Raw genomic sequence first — 26,931 nt, forward strand, 5'->3', positions numbered from 1 at the left:
GGATTAACATATTGTAAATGTTCATTTTTTCCATTAACTATCTTTGTTATCACTAAATGATAATTAATTTTTAACTTATGTGCATTGTTAGGCTGTTAGAGTTTTTTGGTTGTTAAAATAGAACACATTCAATAAGAAAAAAAGGGGGAAAGGAGGAATAAAAAGACTGATATAGGGGATGAGGTTGATGGGGTACATGTATGAAATATCACAATGAAACCTCTCCTTGTACAATTCCCTAGTGTATGCTAATAAAAACTCCTTAAAATGAAAAAAAGCATGTTGATATTATGTGTCACTTCATTCCCCTCTCTCCCTACAGATAAGGTATCTAAGGCAATTCTGGCATGAAATGTATAGTGTTGAAAGTGAGTGCACACATAAAGCCCTAATTTGTAGCATTTGCTACAAATTTTCATGGTCTAAATGCTTCCACCATGGTTGATTTCAAACTATGTATAAGGTTATACCACCAGTCTCTGATATCAGGAATTTTTCTCAGTCTCTCTGTACTTCTGTTTCCTCATCTGAAGAATGGACCAGCTGCAATACCTAACTCCTATTATTTCTGTGATAAGTAAACCTGAACGTCTCAGAAGAAAACAGACCACACAACATACTATGGAAATGGTTAGCCAACAGTACTGCCGATAAGAGTTTTAACTCAGTCTCAGCATTGCTTGTATAAACACAGCATCGGGCCTTCTCTCTTATGCCCTGGCATATAGTCCCTGCCTTCTAGGATTGAGGTTTTATTGGCTCTTGTAGCTCTTCCATCCTCCTGGAACTTGAATTTGGACTTCACCTGTGTTGTTTACATCCTGACTGAACATTATTTTGTATCTGTCTGCCTTTTGGTATTGACCTGCCTCTGGTTATACTCCATGACTTCTCTGAAGCTTCTCCTTGGCCTGGACTGCCCATGATGCCTTGAGCTTTGCTTCGGTGACAGTCCATTCTGGGTCTGCTGCCCACTTCCTTGCTCATGCAGATCCTTCTCATAGGGATCAGGTGCATGGATAAAATGGAATGCTCAGGCCCAGAGCTACATCTGTTCTTACCTGCAGCTGGGGACTTGATAGCTCCTGCCATACCTACTGTGGCTCTAGCATCTCAGCCCTCTGATTAGCCATTCAGTGATCAGTCGTGACTCAGCTGTGGTAGCACAGGCAAGAAGACACGCTGAGATTTGATGAACTCAGACACACTGCTTCAGAAGCAGGCCACACTGATTCAGAAGCAGGCCTGGGATAGGCTAGGAAGAGTCTGGATCTGGAAACCTCAGTTGGATCTGGGACTTTTACCATAAAAGAGTGTAAGCTAGGCAAAATCAATCAATCAATCAATCAATCAATCAATCAATCAGATGATACCAGGAGTCAAGGTCCACCTGAATTCAAATTCAACAAATGCAAGCCTGTATGTATCACATGTTTCTCAATACCTTATTTCCTTCCATCCTATGACAAGACCATGAAGAAGACATCATTCCAGCTGGGAATATGGCCTAGTGACAAGAGTGCTTGTCTTGTATACATGAAGCCCTGGGTTCAATTCCCTAGCACCACATATACAGAAAATGGCCAGAAGTGGCACTGTGGCTCAAGTGACAGAGTGCTAGCTTTGAGCAAAAAGAAGCCAGGGACAGTGCTCAGGCCCTGAGTCCAAGCCCAGGACTGGCAAAAAAAAAAAAAAAAAGACATTATTCCATTTTGTAGGAGCTAAAAGCCACTAAGAGGGTTTAGGATCTAAAAGGAGAGTTAAATAGTGGTCACTCTTGTCCTGCTCTGGTGGCTAAGGGAGGAGACAGAATGAAGCCTGGGCCTGGGCCTACGCCTAGGATGCTGGCTTCTCTTACTTCTTTGTGCTTGGAACAGCTAGAGTCCTGGGTTCATGGGCTCAACAGAGATGCACAGGCATGGGTTGAATCTCTCAAAATACGGTAGACTAATTCTGAGGTTGCGCACCTTAAGTTAACCATTGTGCTCTGCAAAAGAAAAGGAGGTAGGGGGATAGACTCAGAAACAGAGACTTGAAATACTACATTTTGCCATCTTCTCCCCCAGGGTCGCCTTGGGCCATGATTTAAACCCTTTTGAGTCTTACATTGTCTTCCCTGTAAGAGAGCTCTCCAGGGTTGTGGTGAAGATGGGGAAGTGAATGATGTGAATAGGAAATTTTGGGTAGTCCCGAGGCAGACATTCTCTTCACTATTCCTGCTGACCCAGTTCAAAGCCTCATTGCTGTTCTCCCTCCCAGTCCTCCTAGAAAGGGAGATGCTTTTGCTCTTCGTAGCAGGCAGTGCGATACAGGTCTGCTTCCTATGTCCTCAGGGTCTCCCAGGGGTTGCTGGTGCTAATGAGAACAGGGAAGAAGAGCTAGAGGAGAAGGGACTCCTAGCAGAGATACACTGCTCCCCTCTGGAGAGCTCTGGGCTGTTTCCAGATTCCCCGAGTCAGAACTCAGAACCCTTGAGAAAGGTGAGGAAAAGAACTGGATTCCCCAAATCTTCTTCCACAAAGAACCTGGCCTATTCCTAGCTCTGCGCACTTCTGCTTCTCAGCCACTGTCTTCCCTGGTCCTTGGGCTTGGATAGAAGGAGGCTCCTCTGAGCCATGGACTCCTGCTCCTTCTCCTAAAGCCCAGGAAATCTCCATAGTGAATGCTATATGCTGACCTCTCCTCTGCTATTTCCCCCATGTGCTTTTGTGATGGGTCACAGCCCAGTCTAAGCTGCTCTGTGACTTTCCTGTCTATAATGTTGGTTTGTGTGAGCTGTTCAGGCTGAGATGTGGCATGAGATGGGCCTCCGGTATTCTCCATATTAGTACTGAGAAGGAAACATGGAAGACAGGGCAGTGGGCACCCAGCTCTTTCCTATACACTCAGATTTGGAGGGAGATAGGAAAGAGAGAAGGAAGAAATGAGTGGAAAATGGTGACAGAAGAGGTACTCAATACAAAGGTCACAACAGGGTATCATGCTTCAAGGCTTGCTATGGATTATTCCCTATTATGTAACTCCCCAGCCCAACACAGACTCCTTTTCTAAAATCCATGAACTTTCTCTCCTGTAGTCAGCCTTCCCTGCTTGACTTTGACCTCCTCTTCTTTTCTGGGCTCCCTGAGCTGCAACTGCTTTGTACTGAGGGATTCCAAGTGGAGGGGAAGGGCTGGAGGCCTCTCTGTCACTGTCAGGAACTTCCAGGCAACAGGTTTCACTGGCAGGCCAAGATTGGATTTTTTTTTTTTTTTTTTTTTTTTTTTACCAGTCCTGGGCCGTGAACTCAGGGCCTGAGCACTGTCCCTGGCTTCTTTTTTGCTCAAGGCTAGCACTCTGCCACTTGAGCCACAGCGCCACTTCTGGCCATTTTCTGTATATGTGGTGCTGAGGAATCGAACTCAGGGCTTCATGTATACGAGGCAAGCACTCTTGCCACTAGGCCATATTCCCAGCCCCGATTGGACATTTTTTGATTGCCTCTTTTATCAACTCCAGGGAGTAGTCTTGGGATACATATTGCATAGTTTTTACATATCTTTTTAGTTTCCTATCATTGTGCATGGTTGTTTAAAGTCAACTGATCTTTGAGATCATCCTGAGGCAGAAATCTGCTATAATCTTGCTTACAGCTGGCACTCTACTATTTGAGCCATGCCTGCTATAATCTTATCTTATCTCTCCCTCCCTCCCTCCCCTCCTCTCCTTTCCTTCCTTTCTTTTTATGATGGTACTGGGACTTTAACCCAGGGCATGGGAAACTGTTGCTTAGCTTTTTTACTCAAGGGTGGCTCTCTACCACTTGAGACACAGTTCCACTTCTGGCTTTTTGGTATTTAATTGGAGATAAGACTCAGAAACTTTTCTGCCCTTGTTGGCGTCAAACCTTGATCCTCAGATCTCAGCCTCCTGAGTAGTTAGGATTACAGTTATGAATCACTGATGCCCAGTGTATCCATTTCTCTATTAGGGCTGTGTGGAGCCTGTGGAGGTACATAGCTGGGATTCAGTTTCTGCTTCTACTAGTCCGCAGTCCAGCAACTAGAGGCAGATATGTGAGAAGTGCAAACTGACACTGTCTTATTGGAGAGTGTGTGTGTGTGTGTGTGTGTGTGTGTGTGTGTGTGTGTGTGTAGGGGCATCATAAGAGCATCTAGGAGGCTGCAAGAATGAGACATGACAGACAAGCAGGATGGGGGCAGGGCATTCCAGGCATACTGCATGAGCAAAGTGCTGGAGAAGAGAAAGGGCATGGTGGACATGGAGAAGGGAGCACCTTGGTGTGGTTGGAGGCGGAGGGCTCTGTGCCTTAGGATAAGACACTCATTTTAACTGAGAGGTCACCCCCCACAAGGGAAATGAAACAGGTGTTGTCATTTTTGTTGACCTTTAGAAACCCTCCCCCCCTCTGTTCTGAGCTTATGTGAGTGCAACTGCATGGATGGACATCAAAAGCTACTTTCTGATACTAAAGGCCACATGGGGGTATGATTCCATTTATATGGAGTTCAAGAATGGGCAAAACTCTTCCACAGTGATAGAAATGGGTACTTTGGGGCGTGATAAGAATGTTCCCCATTGTTGTCTTTGTGATAGTTATACAAGTTGGTATGATTGTCAAGTCTCACTGAATGGACCACTTAATATCTATACACATGACTGCTCAAAAAGTATACCTTAAAATGATGTGGAGTTTTGGTTGTCAAAACGATGGAAAGAGCTGACATACATGTAGGTTGGATCAGGGTGCTTTCCTAGCAGAGGATTCTAAAGATCAGTAGAGCCTCTATGGGAACACGCTGCTGCAGATCACAGAGAGCCTTATAGAAACTGAAAGAGCAGAGAGAAAGTGGCTTTGCCTATATGTAGAATTTTTCTGTAGTCATGGGAACCCATAAGATCCAGGCATTATGTCCACAGAAGCTGCACATAAGACCTTCACTGCCAATCCCAAGTGTAACTTCAGCCCATTAGTTGTGAGTCCCAGGAAGATCCTCTAAGGTACCACAGATACCACAAAGCTAGAAGTACATCCCTAAGGGAGGGGCCGAGGCAGATGTCGGAGGAAAAAGGAATCATCTCACTCTGGCCTCCCTGTCTCCTGAATCAGCACCCAAGATAACACTGACATCTCCCTTGGAGATGGAGTATAGTCGGGTGGTCTTCCGGAGAGCCTACCTGCCATTGCTACATGAAATCATTTTCTGAATTCCTGAGCAAAGTAGAACACAGCAAACTTACACTCAAATGCTCATCCGAACTATTCCTTTAGGAAGCTTTCTCTGACCCTTGCCATGGGCAAACGGCTCTGTCATGTCCTTTTGTCCCTACCCCAAACACCATATCTGCTTGCTGTCTCGGTCGACTAAATTCTCTGTGTATTCTTGCAAGTTTATGAAAGGCCTCTGATTTGATTCCAGTAAACAGAGGATTATAGAAATCCTCTGCCCTGAAATGTGATGAAGATTTAAGTACAAGGTAGAATTTATTATTACCAGAGCATGCATTGAGAGGGAGCACTGTTTCTAGGTTAGGTTGCTTCTCAGCGCTCTCTCCTTTCTCCTCCCCACAAGACCAAAGCTCCTCAAGGGCCAGGGTCTTTCCAGTTGATTGCTGAGTCTTCTGTGTCCACCATGAAGCCCCGTGCAGTAAATACCTGCATGCATGAATGAATTCCACCCACGAGGAACTCTCCTGAGAGCTTTCTTCTCCACCCACAGTGCCTCTAGATCACAATAATTCTTCAGAAATGGAGGTTGGTTTCATTTGTATTCTATGCCTTCTTTTCTATGACTTCCAAGGCCATGCAGAGCTCATACAAAATTTATTATGATTATTTTTTAATTAATGGCTTCTTCCTGGACCCTTCCCTTCTAAGACTACACTTAGAGGTCCTTTATGTGCTGGGCAAAAAAAAATAAAAAAAAAAGAGATTCTTTTTGTAAAAATAAGCACCCCACAGCTCCTCAAAAAGTTACACATAGAAATCCCATAGGATCCAGCAATCCCACTGCTAGGATTGAAAGCAGGGGACTAAGCACATACTCGCAGTGTGCTTTGTGCCCTTGCTCATGGCGTAGGCCGCCCCTTCCACTTTCTCCAGGCTCCAGCTTTGTGTGTTCTTTTCCTTTGAAGCCACATTGTTTGCACCCATGAAATCCACTTCCTCTGCTCATGAGTCTTTCCCTTTCTCTTTCTTTATTCATCCCTGGTTCTGCTGTACCCATTTGACAATACCCAAATCAGATGCCTTGAAACTCTGAGAAGGAAACACTGTGCATGCAGAGATGGTCACCACTGACCATGTTTAACAATAAATAAAGGACTGAGGTCTGAGGAAAACATTGAGGATAAGAAGATGGCCGCATAGGAATGCAAAATATTATGGTAAACGTGGAAAATGCAGGCTATAAAACTATATGTGAGGGGCTGGGGATATAGCCTAGTGGCAAGAGTGCCTGCCTCGGATACACGAGGCCCTAGGTTCGATTCCCCAGCACCACATATACAGAAAATGGCCAGAAGCGGCGCTGTGGCTCAAGTGGCGGAGTGCTAGCCTTGAGCGGGAAGAAGCCAGGGACAGTGCTCAGGCCCTGAGTCCAAGGCCCAGGACTGGCCAAAAAAAACAAAAAACAAAACAAACAAACTATATGTGGGCTGATTTCAACTATGCAAAGCACTGCTACTTGGAAAAACAATAATGCAGTATGTCCTGTTAATTTCGCATTTGTTCTCTAGTGCAGAGTATGATTGTCTTATTTTCACAATTACCATTTATTTTTAGGCTGAGCACTACTCAGGCAGGTAATTAAATATACACTATCCGCTTTGTAACAATACTGCCATCACTGATGTCCATAAATCTCTGTTGAGTGGAGTATAGTGGGGTAGAGAGATAAGATAGGGCAAGAATGCAATTGACGTCAACTCTTCAAAAAGATATACTGAGGGCTGGGGATATACTTCCATATTTGTGGCTTGCTTCGTATGTGCAAGGTTCTTAGTTAGAGTCCAAAGTTTAAAAAAAAAGGAAACAAAAACAAAAAAATCATGTTGCTGGGTGTGGTGGCATATGCCTATAATCCCAGCACAGGGAAATGGAGACAGAAAGACTACAAATTCCAGACCAGCTTGGCTGGTCTCAAAAATTATCTCAAATATTAAAAAAAACAAAACAAAAACAGCAACATATAAGATGCATTGAGACTTGAAATGTCTCTCAAATAATGAGCCAATTACTTCACCACCAAGAGTATTTTACCTATGAGATAAGGCTGTGAGCATTTGATCTCCCATGCTGGCCTAGGAATGAAGATGAGGATGCTCACGCTATTACACAGTTGCACATGCTACAAGCAGTTCAAGAAGATCCCTGCTCAAGCCAGTGATGCAAACCTGAGTCATGCTTGCTTCAAGGGGTTCCCAGGACCAAGGGTAGCTTTTGTTGCAGCTGTTGCAAGCTCGGGAAGGAAAGCCTCCCTCAGTCCTCTTGAGTTTTGCTGAGGTTGGTGGCTAACGTGCTACGTTCACATCTTATGAGACAGGCAAGATGAAGACTGTGTTGAAGAACGGGAAAAAAATCTTATTTTCCATAATTTTCTAGTTTGTGGTAAGGAAGAGCTAAAGCAATACTATTGTGCAAAAACAAAAAGCTTTGTTTTCTTTATTTTTTCTCCTTTAAGATGACCACAGTTTGCAGCTTCTAGAGGTGACAGACCTGGAGATGCTTATGGAATTTGGACCAGGAGGCCCTGAGAATCTATGATTCTGAAACCACACGTCCACTTGCCCATTATGAAGTCCACGTGGCCCCTCTGCTGTAGGGAAAATTCAGTCTCCACAGCAGGGACACTTGCCTGCCTCACTTACACCAAATCATCACCACACCTGCAGAGAGAGACTCGAACCCAGGAACTAACACACAACTGTGTCAGTCACATGGGCAAGATCGTTGTTCCATGGATATTTTCTGGTGAGCTGGTTCCATCTATGGTATAGGGTACTATGTAATTCTCAATGTCCACACATCCCTTGTGCAATTTAATTAATGCAGCGAATTGCTCTATGTGACTAGCTACCTTCTGGAACTTTGCCATTTTGACTTGTAGATTCCATTAAACCATTAAGTAAGTGCCTCTAAATAATTTTGTTCTCCCCACTGCCCTCTCTGCAGTCTTGGGAATCTGTCAGTTTATTGGAGGTGATGATGCTTGATCCTAAAAATTTGGGCCTTTGTGCAAGAAATGAATTTCTTTAAAATGTCTGTGAGAAAAATGATTGAGAGCACAAGAGTTAAACGAGGAAAAATATGAAAGCCAGAAGGATTTACCTTTGTGCCTGAAGCATATGAAAGAAGACTCAGTGGATGACCATTTTAATTATTTTACCCTCTCACTTCAGATATGTTTTACTATTTAGTCTTAGTTAGTAGCAATGTTTAGAATATCAAGTCATACTGAATGAAACATGCAGATTTGACTCAAATTTTCATCCTTGAATGACAATACAGGCTTTTAAGTGTGTGTGTGTATGTGTGTGTGTGTGTGTGTGTCTACTGGGGCTTGAACTTAGGGCTTCACTATTTCACTATCTCACTTAGGTTTTTTTGCTCAAACTCAAGGCTGGTGCTCTGAGTTAAATTCCTATTTCTAAGTTTTTTTTTTGTTTGTTTGTTTTTGTTTTGCCAGTCCTGGGGTTTGGACTCAGGTCCTGAGCACTGTCCCTGGCTTCTTTTTGCTCAGGGCTAGCACTCCTCTACCACTTGAGCCACAGCACCACTTCTGGCTTTTTCTGTTTATGCGGTGCTGAGGAACTGAACCCAGGGCTTCATGCATGCAAGACAAGCACTCTACCACTAAGCCATTTTCCCAGCCCCCACTTCTTGTTTTTTGTAGTTGATTAGAGATAAGAATCTCACATACTTTTCTACCCAAGCTGGCTTTGAACCCAATCCTCAGATTTCAGCTTCTTAAATAGCTAGGATTATAGTCATAAGCCACTGGTGCCTGGCTTGGCATTCAAGTTCTTTAAGCTTTACCATCGTGATCATACTACAGCCTTCTATACTACATTATCTTCACTGGTTCTTATGAGTATAGTATTTGAAGTCATGTATACAAACAGTTATTTCCAATATTCATTTTCAACAAGAATTTCATGAGAAATGGTGTAGGGTCAGGGTTATCTTGCTAGGCACTAAGAAAACAAAGAGAATCAACTCAAGCTCAAAACTTACTGCATGATGCAATTTCTCACACCCTAAGGATTGATTGCCCTTCTCCTCTCTCATTACTCTTTCCTTCAGTATTTTTTCTCCTTTTGACTATCTCTTATAGCCACATTAGAGGTTCCTTGAAAATATCCACCTATTCTTACTCCAGGGCCTTTACAATTGTGGTATCTTTTTAGTAATACTTTCAGGTTTTTTCATTTCATTCAGGTCCTTTGTTTAGATAGCATATTCTAAAAGGTAATTTTCTTTAAGGCAAATCTTTTCCTTCCATCCTTATTCTTCTCCAGAGCATTGACAATCACCTGAAATATTTTATCTTTGCTTAGATTTTCTTTCCTGTCTCTCCTGGCAGAGCTTAGGCAGGAAGTCCATCTTTTTCCAGAGCCTACAACGACCTGGAACTTATGACATTCATATGTAATTAGGGAATGAATGGATGAGTGAACTGACTCTTGACAACATGGAGTGCTAGTCAGATTTACAGCAGGAATCAGGGTTCCTGTTAGAGCTGTCAGATCCGGGGTCTCTTCCTAAGCCTTCTCTCTCCCCCTCCTGGGCTCTTTTTGTGAATGGCAGCTTCAGCCATTCAATCTCATAGCTTTGCCATCACTTCCTCCCTCCCAGTAGCATCCACACCCAATCAGCTGAGGGATTTGGTAACACTGAGAATTCCCCCCCCCCTTTTTATTTAACCCATTCTTACAACCACTCCCAGGCCCCAGACCTTTATTGTTTGTTACCCAGATCACTGTTAGGTTTCTTACCCAGTCCCCACCCCGCCCCACCCTCCAGCTCAGGCTCTTCCCCGCTAATCCAGCTAGAATTATTTTCCTCATGTTTGTCTTCCCTATTCAGGAAGCAAAGACCAACTCCTTAGCGTGGCATCAGTGCCCTTAATAATCTCCTCCACCTTTCTACCCAGCCTTCCCAGGACTCCATTTTTATTCTGTTTGCCCCATTGTAATGAACCTCTTCTTAGTTTCTATACACATCCTCGAAGTCCCCACACTGGACTGCACTCTGCTCACACCACTTCCACTTCTTGGAAACACTTTACCTTCTTCTAAGGTACAAATTATCCAGACCTAGCTCAGGGGTCACCTACCTTCTCAAAAAATGCACCCCGATCTTCCAAAGGAAAATATCCCCTTCACCTCAACTCTTTCCATGTCTGTATGACCTCTCTTTTAGAGACATATGTAAGAGAGGCAGAAAGACAATCCCTTCAGATGCTGGAGTCACATCATTTCAGCCAGAGGCCTAGATCTCCAGCTTTGACACTTTTAAGGTCTGTCTCCCTACATAAGTAAAAGCTCTCAGTGTCGACTTCCCTACCTGTAAAATAGGGTTGCTAATCCTATTGATATCATGAGTGTATTATGGAGGGAAAGGGTAAGTGACGGCATGTAAGAAAAGTTTTGACCCTGTATAATGATTAATTGATAATTTACTGTTAAGGTACAACAATAAGAGATAAACAAAAGTACTGCCCTTCTACTGTCTGAACACTAAATCCAGGAATAGGTCACAGAGGGAGGGATTGTTGTAAGGGAAGAGGATAGTGAATCTCTAAAATTATGCATCTGAAGAAGGGAGAAGTGGAGGGAGGGTATTTCCATATAGCTAGGGGTCTAAATGGTTTTAATAGCTACCTATTCCTGAGCTTTCCTATGTTCCAGTCACCATATTTAGTGACCCTTCCTATATTATCCTTTAAGTTAGGTATTATTTCCTCACAGGGTAAAAAGAGAGGAATCCAGATTCATAGAACTTATATAAATTAGTGTTCTTCTCTTTTCCCTCTCTTTAATAAATGGGATGACCTGCAATATATCCTGAAAATTTTCTATTTTATAGTTTTAGTTTTCTGATGGAAGAACTGAGATGCACAGAGGTAATGAGCATTTACTGAATTACACAGCCGTGAGGGGAGCCTGGGCCAGGATGGAAGCCCCTTTCAGGCCAGAAGCCTGGGGGTCACCATTCATTATGAAGTGTGTTGTGATGGCGCCTCCAAGAGGGCAGAGCCCTCTATGTGGCACCTGGACTATCCTGCTAGTGGTGATCCCTGGAGCTATGCCACCTTGCCACTCTGGTCACACCATCCAGAAGAAAGCTCTTGAAACAGAGCATCAGGCCCCTAGAAGGCTGAAGGGTGTCCTTGCCAACTCCCCACCACAGTCTCTGTTAATGTGACAGACTTGTACTCTGATTATATTCCCTCAACCCATCACTCGGGGTACCATCTCTGCACCCAGCACCCAGCACTGCTCTGAGGACACCCAGCTGCCCTTGAGGGAGCTTGTGTTAAAATACCATCTGAGCCTAGTGGAGCTGTAACTCAATCTTCCCTCCACAGCTTTGTCAGCCAAACTAAGAGACTGAATTTAACAAACACCAAGGAGAACTAAGTAGCCAAGGGGACTGGAGATCTCCATAAAGGAATGATGAAGGGGGCCTGTGAGAGGCAGATGGACTGGGAGGTATGCAGTCAGGGCCATGTCTGGGGAAAGGATGAATCCCTGATCGTTACATCACCTGGTCCCAAAGAGGTCCAGTGAGTCCTGGAAAGCCCAGGACGAACACTCTGGAATGTGATCTCTGGTCAAGAGTGGCTCCATCCTCCCAAAATGAAACCCAAACCTAAGTGCTTGTGAAATAGACCTCTCCTTTGAGGTGGAACGAGGCAAATTAAAGGCCAATTTCTGTTTGTCTATCTGTAACACACACACACACACACACACACACACACACGACTTGAATGGCACCTGCAGCTCCAAGTGGCAGGGCTGAAATGAATGACAACGATTCAGCATCACTTACTCAGGTGAATATTTGGGTTCTGGGTCTTCCTGGGGTTCTAGTTGGGGAGGGAGGAAAATGAGTCCAAAAGCTAGGGACCAGAAATTCTAACGCAAGTTTTTGTCACTAGCTCTCTGGTGACCTTGGTCAAGCCACCTGCCTCACTGGGCCTCAGTTTCCCCATCTGTAAAATGAAGGGGTTAAGTGGGTCTCCAAGGTTTCTCAGTTCTGCCCATTTAAGCTATGTGATGCTTGATAAAGGATCTGATTTGGGCAATCCCTGGTTTTGCGTGGCTGGGGCCTCGTCCAAGAAAAAAAAAAAAAGCAATATGCTGGGGGGAGGGGAAGCGACTGGGCTTTTATTTTGGGAGTGGGTGGGGCTCGGAGTGGCCTGAGGGTCGGGGGAGACAAGCAAGCGTTGGGAAGGCTGGGAGTTGCGGTTGCAAGGCCCGCTGATTAGCTAGGATTTCCATCTTCCCAGTGGGGGGCTCAGATTCTGGAGAGGTGATGCAGCACAGAGCCGCACACCCGCCGGTGCCGGCCGCAGAGGCTGGACAGGGACCCCGATCCGATTCCTCCCCGAAATCGCGCAGAGCTTCGTAGGGAGTGCCGGCTGCTCCTTCCCCGCTACCCAGCGCCAAGCCCACTCCCCTGCATGGGGGACCCCCCCTCCCCCAGTCCGGGGGCGTCGGGAGCCTCATGGGGGGGCGTGGCGGGGGCGGGCTCTGGTTCTTGGTTCCTGAGGGCTGGAGGAGGTCTCAGTTTCGCAGCAAGCCCCCGGGGGAACCCCCGCACCCTCCGCCTGCGGGCTACGCACACAAAGGCGCCCACGGAGACGCCGCACTTACCGGCCAGAGCGGGCTTCGGGTGCCGGGGAGCGGGCTGGCAGGCTGGCGGGAGGCTGAGCGCGCGCGAGTGTGCGTGTGTCCCCGTGTGCGTGTGTGTGAGTGTGCGCGCGTGTGTGTGAGACGGGGGCCGAGTCCAGCTCCGTGCGTCTGCGTGTGCGGGGGCGTCCGTCCGTCGGTCCTTCCGTCCGGATCTCTGTCTTGCGCTCCCTCGCCCGACCGCCCCACCGAAAGCGCTTGGGCTGCGGAGTCGCCGGCGCAGCCGCCGGGTCCAGTTAGCTCCACCAGCCCCGCTCCGCCCCGCCTCCGGGCCGGGCTTGCGCCGCTCCCGGGGAATTGCGTAGGGCTCGCCGGGTTGGTGGGGGGTGGGGGGGGAGGCTGGGGGGTGGGGGGGAGGCTGGGGGGCGGGCAGCTCCGTCAGGGCCCAGGGCCCTGGGAGTTGGGGGGGGGGTAGGGGAGGACCACAGATCCCTTCCCGCTATAACCTCTGATCCCCTCTCAGGAGTCCCCCGAACCCCAACAACTCTGCGCGGAGTCGCGGTAGGCCCCGCCCCCACGCCGAGGTTGCCGGGACCCGGAGGGCCGGGGCGGGGGAACACCACATCCATTTCATTCATGATTTTCGTCTCGCCGGAGCCCCGGGGTCGGGGCTGCGCGGCTACGGCGACCGCCAGAGGGATCCCAGCGGGGCCTTGCACACCCAACCTGGCACGGGCAGACAGACGAGGGCAAAGGCCAGCCAGACAAAGGGGTCTGAGGGGGGAGTAGAGGGTGGCGGATGGGTGGGGGGAGGCGGTGCACGGAGGGGGTGCGGAGGCGTTTCCCGCACGTTGCGGACATCTCCATCCACTGAGCAGCCGCATCCCCGGCATCCTCACAAAGTCCTGGGTGCTTAGAACCTGGTCCAGGACTGGGTGGAGGCGTGAGTCTTCCCGATCTTTGAGGAGCCAAGGGCAAGCGACACCCTTCTCTCCACTGGGTCTAGCACTCCCGACCGGGGCGCACACCTGTTCGGTTTTCTTGTGGGCGCCATGGGTTCGGGCGTGCTAGGAGCTGCCCAAGCGCCCCTTAGTCGCCAGGCTGGAACCTCGCTGGGCGGGAGAGATCTGACTATCCATCACCATTCGGGGAATTTTGAGGCTTTGAGCTGCACACAGAGCGAGGATCCTGTGCACCATTTTAAAACGGGAACACGGAGGAAGAGAATCACCACAGGGCTGCCGCCCTGGTTCCAGCCACCACCCCTCTCCCAGCAGGATTTCCTCTCTGGTCGCTGTACTAGTCTCCCGGCTCCCTCCCTTGACCCTCTGCTTTTGGTTCTCCACACAGCAGTTAGAATGATCCTTTACAATGCCAAATCATATGACAGTGCTCCTTCCTTCACTCTTACCATCGCTCTCCGTTCCATCAGGGGGAAAAGCCAAAAGTGCCCACGACGATCCTCACGAGCTGGGTTTCCTTTAACCTTATTTTCTGCTGTTCTCCTCCTAGTCCTTCCAAGTGCTATTCATACTGATTTTTGTTTTTAAATGTGTCACCAAGATGGCAGCTACTCTATGGCCTCGGGACTTTTGCACAATGATTCCCTCTACCTGAAGACTCTTCCCTCAGTTAAGTGTATGGCTTACTTCTCAATGTGTCACCTCAAAGAGGCCTTAACCTATTTAAAATTGCAAGCCTGCTCCTGCTAGTTAATGCAGGGTAGTTACATCTGTATCTTGTGTTCCCTGCCCTAGAGGCTCACTGGCCTTTCACTGTCAGCTGCCACATCATTTCTCTCCTCTATAGTCCCCTAGTCTCAGTGAACTAGTGCTTTCCTCTCTCTAGAACTTTCTTTTGTTTTTGTTTTTTGGTTTTTTTTTTTTTGCCATTCCTGGGCCTTGGACTCAGGGCCTGAGCACTGTCCCGCTCAAGGCTAGCACTCTGCCACCTGAGCCACAGTGCCCCTTCTGGCCGTTTTCCATATATGTGGTGCTGGGGAATGGAACCAAGAGACTCATGTGTAGGAGGCAAGCACTCTTGCCACTAGGCCATATTCCCATCCCTCTCTAGGCCTTTCTTCATGTTGTGCTTTTTACTCTGGAATGTCACCTTTCCATGTCCTGCCTAATTTTCAAGGTCTAGTTCAGTTACCTCCTCCTCTGTGGACTCTCAGCCCTCAGTTGCTTTCTTTCTGCTGTAGTGGAGCTCCTTTGTTATTTTTCTCTAGATGCATTGTGAGCACCTTTGCGGGGTCAAGGTGCCTTCTTTCTTCTGGTTGCTTAGAAGAGCCATCACTACAGAGTCAAGGGTATTAATTTGGAGATCCTAGACCCAGGGCTTAATCAATCTTTTAATTACCTTTCATCCTGGGAGTAACACAGAGCCAAGCTAGGTTTTCTTGATAGCCCCCATTCAGGAATTCCTTTGGGGTACTGGTGGTGGGGAAGAAGGGGTCAAGTGTCATATATCCAGACCATATATGGCTTGGCTGCATAAGAATGTGTGAGGGGAGTGCACAGTGCTTAGAGACCTGCTCTCCAAGCAGTCAACACAGCTGTGGAGTGCAAAGTCAATGTCTCCCAGATGTCATCAGCGTGGTGATAGAAGGACCACACATGAACTTCCTAGTAGGTGCCAGAAGCTGTTTCCTAGGTTTCTAGTGCACTGCTTTATTTTATCATTCTGTCACTTTTGGGAGGTAGACATTTTGGTATTTCTATAATGGGAAGAATTGATGACTGAATGTCACTTAAGCGGTAAGTTTTTCAAATTGAGATGTAGTCACTCCCAGAGCCAAGCATACAGAGCTAGAATACCTTAACAACCTAGGCCCGAGCAGCTAATGGAAGTGAGAGGAGAAAGAGGGTTTAGGCAGTCCTTAACACTGTCAGCCTAACCCATAATCTTGCTCTAGCTAGCTAGCTCAAGAGTCATAGATTTGAGGACATTCATGGGCTGAGACCTTGCAGGTTTCTGATAGTGTTGCAGTGACCCGTCCAGTGCTGTCCCTTCCTAAAGACAACCTGGAAATGCAGGGCTGCCTCCTGGACTTTCCTGGTTGTGTGTGTTCTGGGTTCAATGCCCAGTCTTAAAGATCACTGTGAATGGTGATGACCATCTCAAAGTGCTAAGGAAAAGGAACACTTTTCAAATGGAAAGTAATGTGGGCTCAAAAATAATCTTGCTCCTTTGCTTTTCGTTCAGGAGTCTCTATCAAGTAGAGATGTACCTCAGTTGGTCTTCTCACCCTGTTTCTGCCCTGACAACCCTCTTACTAAAGAGTCTCAGATTCTCATAGTTCCTTGTAGGGCAATTAAAGAAGGAAAGTCTAATGTTTGTGCAGGGTGTTGAAGATAAGCTATCCACGTGGATTCTGTGCATTCTCTCATTTTTTTTTCTTGCAGAAGTGTCTTCAAAGGCAGAAATTGGGATTACTGTTTAGGAAGCTGAGACACAGAGGGGTGCAGGGGCTTTCCTGTGGTCACAGACCTCACTCAGTAGCAGTTGAGAATCTACCCTATGTCCAACTGTCTCCTGAAGCAGCATATCTCCCTTCACCCATCAACAGGAAAAGTGACCTCATTTCTTTCCTTTCTCTTCTCTGATGGGGAAGAAGGAGAGAGTTCTATGAGGTCCATGACAATGAAGCACTTGTGAAGTTGGGAGGATTTAAGACATTTTCTGACTCATTTTGTGTGACTCATTTACCCTCCCTTGTTAGAGAGAGGAAGACGGGTTTGGGAAAGAAGAGGAAGGAGAGAAAAAATGGTTTGAGAAAGAGAGAATGTCCTGCTAGTGTTTCTTTGATGGACTGTTAGGGATTAGAGTCAATATTTCTTACTTTTTGCTTTTCTTACAATATACTCTATTGGTAATGAAATGTTTGGCTTCCATGAAAATGTTCTCCTGTCTAAGGTTTTATTTATGCACTGACTTATTTATAACTTGCCCCAGTCCACAAAGGATTTGAGGTAGCTTACCATTGAAGCAGAAGCCATAAAAAATGTTAAAATATCAATAAGAAATAAGAACCAAGGACCAAGGAAAAGGTAAATACATGTTGAGAAACAAGAACAAGGCCCAATAATTACAATTGATTTTTTATAGAGTTCTCTCTGTGTGTGAAGATATTTTTGTGCATTATTTCACTTAATCCTGAAAAGAGCTCTGTGAGCTTGATACAATCATTGTTTTCATTTTGAAGCATAGGGGCTGATACTAAGAGAACTGAACCATGATGCTTCAAGTCATGTAGCTAGTGGTGGTAGCGCCAGTGTTTCAGTCCAGTTTGATACTGAAACTCATTCCTTTAGCCGCTATACTTCCCTCCTCTCGAAAGAGCAAAGGACCATAGATTGACCACAGGGGCCTTTGGGGTACTGGGATGAATCTTAAATTTGATTCTAATTACTTTGGATGACAAAAAGAAAGGGAGACAGTCATGTAGAACTTACAGCTTTACCTTTTTTTTTTTTTTTTTCTCAGCAGCCCTACCTTTCCTAGCCACTGTATTTAGTACTGGAGCCTGGGGCTAGAGATGTGGCTCAAGCAGTAAAGCACCTGCCTAGCAAGTGTGAGTTCAAACCCCAGTACTTCCAAAAAGCAAGCAAGCAAGCAAACAAGAACAACCTCCAAAACATCAATAAAAAACTGGAGCATGTCCCTTCTTGCTCTCTTCATCTATTTCAATCTACTATTATCTTTTCTCCTGAGTAGCTAGAATTACAGGTGTGAGTCTTCAGTGTTCAGCATATTCATTGTTTACATGTCTGACTCTTGGAATGGAGACGTGGTTCAACCATAGAGCACCTGCCTAGCAAGTACAAACCCTGATTTCAAGCTCCATATCACCAAAAAAGAAAAAAAGTCTGATTATGCCCACTATAATACAAGGTCCACCTAGATGTGCATCTTTATCTGTGTCATTGATATATTTTAAGTATCTAGGACAATGTCTGGTGTATAGTTGATGCTCAATAAACTTTGGCTGAATTTTAGAATGACTATTTCAGAGGGGGAAAACTAGACCAATATATCTGAAGCACCAAAGTAGGTCACTTATTTTTGCTAGTTCATACCTTCCCTTCTCCCAACTTTATCTTCTTCTCTTTTCCTCCTTACCACTATAAAGAATTTTGAGGAAGCTGTAGCACTTCAATCTGAGAGAAAATCTTCTGGATAATTTTTCTTTTCTTTGTTATTTGGCCAGTCCTGGGGCTTGGACTCAGGCCCTGAGCACTGTCTCTGGCTTCTTTTTTCTTTTTGTTCAAGGCTAGCACTCTGCCAACTTGAGCCACAGAACCACTTCTGGCCTTTTCTATATATGTGGTGCTGAGGAATCGAACCCAGGGCTTCATGTATACGAAGCAAGCACTCTTGCCACTAGGCCATATTCCCAGCCTCTGGATAGTTTTTCTGATGGTAGACCCTTAAGATTCATGTTGCCAACAATTTTAGTGCCATTGTGAGAACAAATGGGTAAGTGAGATTGGGGAACCTCATTTGAGGGCAGGTATCTCTCAGTGAAAACTAGGTATTATCCCCACCCCTAAAGGAGGGAAGACAATCCTGGCAGGGGTAGAGTGACAGTGCTCAAGTATTGTATCACGAAGATTTGGGACTTGAGGCTGATGTTATGGTGAGGGAAACGGGAAAATAACAAGTAGAGCTTATATGTGGAGCAATTGATTCAAGAGACAAGCACTTTGGTGTTTCTAAGAGCTCACCTCCGGCGTCAGATTTCCTGGCTGTAAGCCTGAAGGGTAAAAAGACAACCAAAGTCATTAGCAAGGTTTCTCAGAGGAGAACTTTGCTGAGGCCAATTGCTGGGGTATACACAGTTGGAGGGTGTGCGGTGTCATCTCCCCGTAGGGACTGATTACATATCAGACCAAGCCTCTGGGAGTCAAAGACACCGGCCTGTCATTTCAAGGTGAAGGCCAAATTTAGATTAAAAAAAAATTCCAATATGCCTGGCTGCAGATCCTCTTAAGTAAATGATTTTTTCTGGAGGAGTTAGAATCGGATCTTTGTATTCCTCCTATTCTAGGGACTCCATTGTTTGAAACTCCATTCCAAACACACTTATTGAACAGATATTCTGAGCTCCCAACTGCTACAGATCCCTGACATATGTTGCAGAACAATCAGATCCCCTATTATCATGGAACTTCCGTTCCAGGGGGACACACTGACATTGAGCCAGGTTATGATGACAAATAGCAGGATAATTTTAGACAATGGTAAGTACAATGAAGAGAAAGAAAAGAAGGCAGGTTGATGGAGAATCGAGATGAAGAGCTACAGTGTTCACTTCAGGACTGAGATCTCTCTCAAAGGAGATGATCTCAGCCACCAGCAGGAAGCAGAAGCTCTGAAGAAGAAAGCAATTCCCTGGCCAACCTTTATCTTCTGGATTTTGAGTGAGAGAAGAGGAAGGGGAGGAGCTCCATGGCAGAGGCCAGGGGAAGAATTTAGATTTGATTCCAATATGCTGGCAAGCTGCTGGAGGGTGATTTCGATGTGGAGTAGCTGATGAGAACTGCACATGCACTCTGCATATCTAAAGAGCAGAAGCATGGAGGACCCCAGCCCTCCTGCTTTGGAAGGGTTGTCAGAGGCCACCTAATCCAGTGCTTCCCAACTGGCCATATCTCAGAATCATATGGGGGAAGCTGTAAAAGAAATAGCCAGGTGCCTGTGGCTCAGGCTTGTAATCCTGGCTCCTCAGGAGGCTGAGATCTGAGGATCACAGTTCAAAGCCAGCCCCAGCAGGAAAGTACATGAGACTTTATCTCCAATAAACTACTCAGAAAAGGCTGGAAGTGGTGCTATGGCTCAAGGGGTAGAGCACTGGCCTTGAACAGAAGCAGCTTAGGGACAGTGCCCAGGTCATGCTTTCAAGCTCCAAGACCAGCACCCCCTCCCCAAATGGCTGAGGCTTCCACTCCTAGCAAATCCAATTCAGTGGGACTAAGATGAATCTCAGTAGTGAAAATGTCCCCAGATGCAAGGGGAAAGGGTTGGGGAATCCTCATCCTAGTCTAGGTCCTTTGGTTTTGGAGGAGGAAATTGAGGCACAAAGAAGAGAAATGCTTTGTAGGTCTCACAAGAAGTTACTGGCTGACAAGCCTCCCCACCCACACTACTTCATATAAGATTTAAATATCCTATATTAGTATATCAGTTTATGAACTATAATTTTAATAATTCACCCTTGTTAATATATTCTCTATTCAAGTGTCTTTTCCGAAATGCTAGAATACAAAGTCCACATGACAAGCATCTGTTTGTATAGTTGATATGCTCTAGCTGTCTAGGACAATGCTTGACACTCAGTACATTCTATGCATTGAGGTACAGAAATAACCAGTGGCTTGTCTATGCAGAGGGAGACCTTACTGTGGAAGCTCGTGGATGCTTGAACCCAGCTTGAGCAGGTGGGCATTAGGAAGCTTCCAAAGTTTGTGGGGTTAGGAACATCTCCACAGTAACATCCAGAAAGCCCAATCCATAGTACCACAGGCCACAGCAGAAACCAGAGGCTGAAATGGATTCCAGAGGGGTTCTATTCTTAACTCAATTAATTGCCATCATTAAAAAGATGTATTTCAAGTAAAAATCCATAAGATCTGGCAATCCCTGAGCTTTTATATCTCAACATAACAGTGACCAAATGGAGTTGAGTAGCAGTTGGTCTCTTGAGGAAGGTCTTGTCCAGTTTGTAACAGTTCTTCCTCTAATCCTCAGTATTGAAGCCATGTGACACTTTTCATTTATCAGCATGTTTGCTCTATCTTTTTCCTTAAAGGGGAAGATAATCGTTTCCTGTAACATAGCTAGCCTGTGACTTACCTGCCCTCAGCTTGCTTGGCTTCCCTGGTGTTGGAAGGCATTAGAGTTGTGATTCCATTCCTTCCTTTAGGGACTACACATTTTTTCATTTGAGAAGAGAAATACTCGAATAAGATGGCTCCAAGGGCCTGTTTTGTCCTGGCTCTCAGCTTCTCTAAGTCTGCCCTTCAGAAATGAGTTGTGCTCTTGATGATGCTTAATTGTTCTGAAGATGGGTTTTGAAGGATTGCTCACCCTTAAATCTTTTGTCCTTGAATAATGATTTATCTAAACCCTGGGAGGAAAAGGCCTTTTGTTTTTGGAGTTTATTCTTTATCTTTGATTTTGAAAAAAAATGCATACTTCAAACAATGCAGCATAGCTTCAGTTGCTAGGAAGACAGAGGAGCAGCAGAGGCTGCCTGGAGACCAGGCCATTAGAAGATTCACTTCTTTATTCTCTTTCCCTCCTGTCCTTCCATCATCCTCCATTTCTTTCCCTTTCTTCTACCCCTGTTCTTTCTCTCCTTCTTCTTCTCCCCATATATCTATAATCTACATCTATATGTATATCTATCTCTATGAATCTATCTATCCATCTATCTGATCAAAGATATCAGATATCACAATCAATAATGCCAATAGAGACTAGCTTTGTCACCAAAAGTGTGTGAACTAGTGTGTTCCCCTGTATTGGTGATTGAACTCAGTGCCCCATGTGTGCTAGGCAAGTGCTTGAACTATACTTCCAGCCCTTTGTTATCTTGGTTGTTTTCAAGGAAGGGTCTCCCCCTATGCCTGTGCTGGCCTGATCTGTAATCCTCCTATCTGTGCTTCCTCATGTCACTGAGGATGACCAGCGTAAGCCCACCCATTGTTTGAGATGGAGTCTAAAAACATTTTTGCAGAGGCTGACCTCGAATGGGTTGTTTTTTTAAAAACCACCTCTCATCAACATTAAATATACCGTGAAACAAGTTCTTGGCTTTTTCATCCAGCATCTGTAACTCTATGATCAACAATGACTTATTTATTTTTTTCTGGGATGGAGAAACACTCAGGTGCTCTTGTACTTCCTTTTAGCCCTAGAATTTTAACAAGAAGACTTTGTACACGTGTAGAGTGAAAGGCCACACCAACAGGTAACCTTTTGGACTCTTATCCCATGTCAACAAAGTTTGACACCCCCCCTCCCCGAAGCAGTATTATTTAGCTATATTTGGCTTTCTTCTACATTTTCTAAGTCTCCTCCAGCTGTCTCCTATGTAGGTGGTAAAGGAGGAATGTAACTAGATCTAACTAGATGTCATTTACCCTTACTTCATAATATCCATTTTGTAAAAAGCCCCCTACCCTGCAAAAAACAACAATTCAACATGTCAGATTATTTATTCAAGTCTGGTTAACAGCCTCAAGTTCTGTAGGTCTCCAGCAGCAGGGATGAGAAGGGACAAATCAAGCTATGTGTGCCACCTGGTGGCCTCTATAAAATTGCAGAAATGCTCTGCTGTTAGCCAATAATGTATTACTGAGTTTAGTAAATCCCGTGTTTGTCTAACCTGCAAGGTAGGATTTAAAAAAAATGGATCCAAGTGTTCTTTAAATTAAAATACATTTATATACGGGAAGGCAAGGGCCTCGGAAGCTTGTATTTCCTGTCTCAGAGTCTACATTTGCTCTTGGCTTTTCCACGTTTCTGCCTCTTAGTTGCTGACAGCAGCTGGGGGGAGGGGAGGCATTGAATTCAGCACCTCCTCCAGGCATACCTGTCTTTTAGTGACGTAATGAACGGAAGCATTTCAGTATAATCCACTCTGTTTTGTAGGCATATAGAAGCAGATGGTGTATGAGTCCTTCTTAAAGGTGATCAAAGAAAGTGTGTAAGGTTAGACTCAGTTATTCAAATGAAAAAGTTCAGAGTGCCTACGATGTTCCAGAAACCACCCTAAGTAACAGGCTTTGTGGTGTTGAGAAAAACAAAGTCCTACAATGGAGTTTTTGGTTACTGGTGGGAAGCAACCTCCTATGTTGGTTTCTAATAACTATTCTGGTTAACAATTCCTCTGATTTGGCATAAAAGTTGTTGTGGTTTTGGTAGGTTCTCAGGATTTTGGTAAATTCTAGTGATATATGCACATAACAGAGAAAGCATTTAAAGCCTCTGGAAATCATCACCCTGACAAACATCAGAGTTAAGATTGGGAGCTGTTCTGGGTCCTGAAAATAGACGGAAGGAGGTTGGTTTAAACCCTATACTCCAAGATACCAATGGTTCTGGGTGTAGCATGGGAGAAAGGAAAGGAGAGGCAGGGAGGAAGGGAAGGAGAGAAAGAGTGAGAGTGAATGGGGGAGAGAGAGAGAGAGAAAGAGAGAGAGAGAGGAAGGAGAGAGAGAAACATGCACAGGTTTCAGAGTTGTATATTCACAAATGACCAGTGCTGGAAGGCATATTAGTGGTAATCTCTTCTAAGAGTCTTATTATAGAGCCAGAACTGAGATAGGAGACAAATACCCTCCTTTAAATCACAATAAATAGCTATTGGAATTAAATATATATTCTTGCAGAGAGGACAAGCACACTATAAATAAATATGAATAGTACATTTCCAACTTTTATTAAGATTATGTGGGTTATTTTTCAGAGGTTATATTGCCAACATTTTAAATTATCTTTGATATGAGTTCTACAGCAAGAATGCAAACTTGTAAAATAAAAAACAAAGGGTCATTCCAAATAGCTTGTATTTTCAGTGGTTCAAACAGGGGAAAAAAAAGAAATCCAATAGCAGCAGTTCTATTTATATGCTCATGTACATACACATATACTTGTATGTACACATTACTATGTACACATATACAATGTTTCCCAATTTCATGTCTTTCACATTTTATGTACTAACTCATGGACATTTCCTGTCTCTCCAAGACGCAGTTGGCTTCTCATTCTGGATACACAACAGGATTAGCCTTCAGTGGCTCTTTGTTCTTGTGGAATAATATGATTGATCGTGTTGTGGGTCATGGCCCATGTGGTAAATGGAAATGACTAGAGTTACCTCACAGCCACAACACTTAAGTTCCAGTGTGAGACTCTAGCGGTAGCGAACGTGAGGCCAGTACTGAGATGGAGAGGCCTAAGGAAAGAAGCGGCCTGTGCTGTGGCAGCCCAACTTGGAGGACGGAGGGATTTTCATTGGTAAACCACAGATTTCAATGCTCATTGTCAGAGTAGTAACTTAATCTATCCAAATGAACCAAAAGGTATGTATGACTTACATAACTAAAAAGAATCACGACTAGTTCATAAAATATAGTCAACCAAACATATACCACACTTAGAAATGTTATCACAAAACTTTGGAAACAGTCACATTAAAGTCTCTTTGTAATGAATCATCATCTTGTGATGAATTTAAAATTAGGTTCTCTCTTTTTTTCCCCAAAAAAGATATATTGATCTGCAATGAATAGTTAACTAAATCATAGACTTTGATTATTGGGAGACACCAGGAAATTTCATTTTTCATGTCCCACAATTTCATATGGGAATTCATCATGCATCTAAAGCATCCAATACAAATCAATGGCTTCCAATTGAGAGAGAGAGAGAGAAAGAGAGAGAGAGAGAGAGAGAGAGAGAGAGAGAGAGAGAGAGAGAGCACAGAGGTGTGTATGACATGCATAGCTTTCATTTTTTTTTTTTTTTTTTTTTTGCAATCATGGGTGTTTGAGAGCTTGTTTGGAGGTTTTAGCAGGGGAGTGCAGCTGCTCATATACCCTTGACCGAAGACCGGTCCTCCTCTATCGGTCGTCTCTTCGACCGAGCACGCAGCTTCAGGAGGGACGCACATGGAGTGGTGAGGGAGGAAGGGGACACCCACCTAGCCAGCCAGATCAGCCGAATCAACCCTGGTGATCAATGGGATGACAGATGTCGCAGCCAGATCGCCCTCACATGCAATCATGGGTGTTTGATCTATGATTCCACTGTACCAGCAATAAGGCTGCCAAGGGCACAGTCTGACACACACGCGCGTGCACACACACACGTGGGCAAGCACACACACACACACTGGATCCTATTTAGTTTGGTTGTTTCACACTTTTTTGCAGTGGATGCCCTCTTGCGGCTATTAATATACATTGCAGTGGTTTTTAGTGTTACTCAGTGGTGCAAACATGGACACAATCTAATTTTAGAAAATTATCCTCACACCAAACCCCCCCCTGCTGTACCTTTGGCAACCATCCCCCACTCCTATTTATCACTTCCTCTTTTACCTCATCCCAGGGACTTGATTTGTCTATTCTGAGCATTTTGCCATAAATGGAAGCAACTAATGCACTTATAAAAATTATATCTGAATTCTGTCACTCAGTAAAATGCCTTCAATGTTGCAGCCTGTATTAGTACTTCAGTATTTTTATTGCCAGTTGATAATACACTATATGGATATGCACATTTTGTTTACCATTTGTTAACTGGTGTATATTTATGCTGTTTCTACTTTATGGCTATTGCAATGTGGTTGTAAGTATGTTATGTGAACACACACATATAGTGATACAAACACACATATAAATAAATATGTATATACACAAATATATGCTTTTCCTTTTTGTGTTGCTTTGGATTGAATGCAGGACCTTCTGCCTGCCTGGTATGCATTCTATCAATTGAGCCATACTCCCAATGCTTTTGTTTCTGAGACGGCGTCTCCCCAACTTTTGCCCGGGCTATCCTCAAACTTGTGATCCTTCTTGCTCCTCTAGAGCAGCTGGAATTACAGGCATATGCTTCCATGCCTGGCTTATATTTTTGTTTCTCTTAAGTATATGATTAATGGTAGAATTTCTGAGTCACACGTGTAGCATACTGTGGGAATGCCAAACTTTCTCACAATGCTTTGATTAGTTTAGATTCCTGATTAAAGATGTATGGCTTTTGAGCTGATAACCAGTTGCCAGAAACTTTATTACCTGAAATCTCTCGTTATCTACACTTTCATGGATGGTTGATGTAGTATCTCTACTAGCTTTTTTGTTTGTTTTAGTTTTGTGGTGCAGGGCAAGCACTCTGTTAGTGAGCTACTTCTCTAGCCTTCTGCCATGACATTCAGATTAAACTCTTGTTTAACATCCCATTACTTATAAGCCATCAGCCAAGTTGAATTTTTATGTGGGTAAGTAATAAAATGTTATTTAATTTGAAGATGAATTATCTCCATGCTCCCAACTAGAGTTTTGCTACCCCCCCTCCAATACTGGAATTGAACTCAGGGCATCACATTTGCTAGGCAAGCACTGTATGCTTAAGCTATAAGGTCTTACATTTTTTGCCTAAGCCAGCCTAGAATGTGATCTTCCTGTTCACACTTCCCAGTCGTAGCTAGGATGACAGGCACATACCACATACCACCATGACCAGGTTTTTCTGTTGAGATGTCTTGTGAACTTTTTTGCCTGGACTGGCCTTGAATTGTGATCTTCCTGATAGCAGGTGTGAGTGATTGACCCTTGGCTAAACTTGGGCTTTTTGAAGACAAAAAGATTGCACTAGAGAAGCGTGTGTTGCTATTGCTTTTCTTTCTCCCCGTATCTCCTTTATTTCTCTGTTGATTGCAGCCACAGTTCCTGATCCAGGTTTGGACAAATTTCTGGGAAGAGAACAAGCCTTTTGGCTTGTCCTAGGCTGAACTGGCTAGCTTTCTCTGGTTTGGTACTATTTTGGATTTGACTCCAATTAATTTTCAAAAGTTATACCAATTCCTGTCACCTCAAGGCCAAGGTAGATGACTGATCTCATTGGTCAATGTTGATTGCTTGCAGCATTCTAGTCTTACCATCTTTTTTTTCCTTCCCTCCCTCCCTCCCTCCCTCCCTCCCTCCCTCCTTCCCTCCCTCCCTCCCTCCTTCCCTCCCTCCCTCCCTTCTTTGCCAGTACTGGGGCTTTAACTCAGGGTCTTGTACTCATTCAACTTTATTGTCTTGTACACTACCACTTGAGAGAAGCCTCCATCCCAATTTCTGGGTAGTTAATTGTAAATGGAGTCTCACAGATTTTTCTGCCTGGACTAGCTTTGAGTTACAAACCTCCAGGTCTCAGCTTCTTGTAATGAGGATTACAAGCATGAGCCACAGGTCCTGGGGCTTGAACTCAAGGCCTAGGCACTGTCCCTGAACTTCTTCTTCCCAGGGCTAGTGCTTTACCACTTGAGCCTTTTATTTCACAAGTAGT

General features: G+C 44.7%; 1 protein-coding gene across 1 annotated transcript in view; it reads right to left on the minus strand.

Annotated features, from left to right (window-relative positions):
* Nucleotides 1-13,148, minus strand: part of Ptpn5 (protein tyrosine phosphatase non-receptor type 5) — a 65,334-nt gene extending 52,186 nt beyond the window's left edge. The window contains exon 1 of the mRNA XM_048361503.1: nt 12,883-13,148. The gene's annotated coding sequence lies outside the window, so the exon portion shown is untranslated. The remainder of the gene's footprint in view (nt 1-12,882) is intronic.
* Nucleotides 13,149-26,931: the final 13,783 nt, after the last annotated feature.

Source organism: Perognathus longimembris, chromosome 13, assembly GCF_023159225.1.
Source record: "Perognathus longimembris pacificus isolate PPM17 chromosome 13, ASM2315922v1, whole genome shotgun sequence".
In the NCBI taxonomy this organism is placed as follows: Eukaryota; Metazoa; Chordata; class Mammalia; order Rodentia; family Heteromyidae; genus Perognathus; species Perognathus longimembris.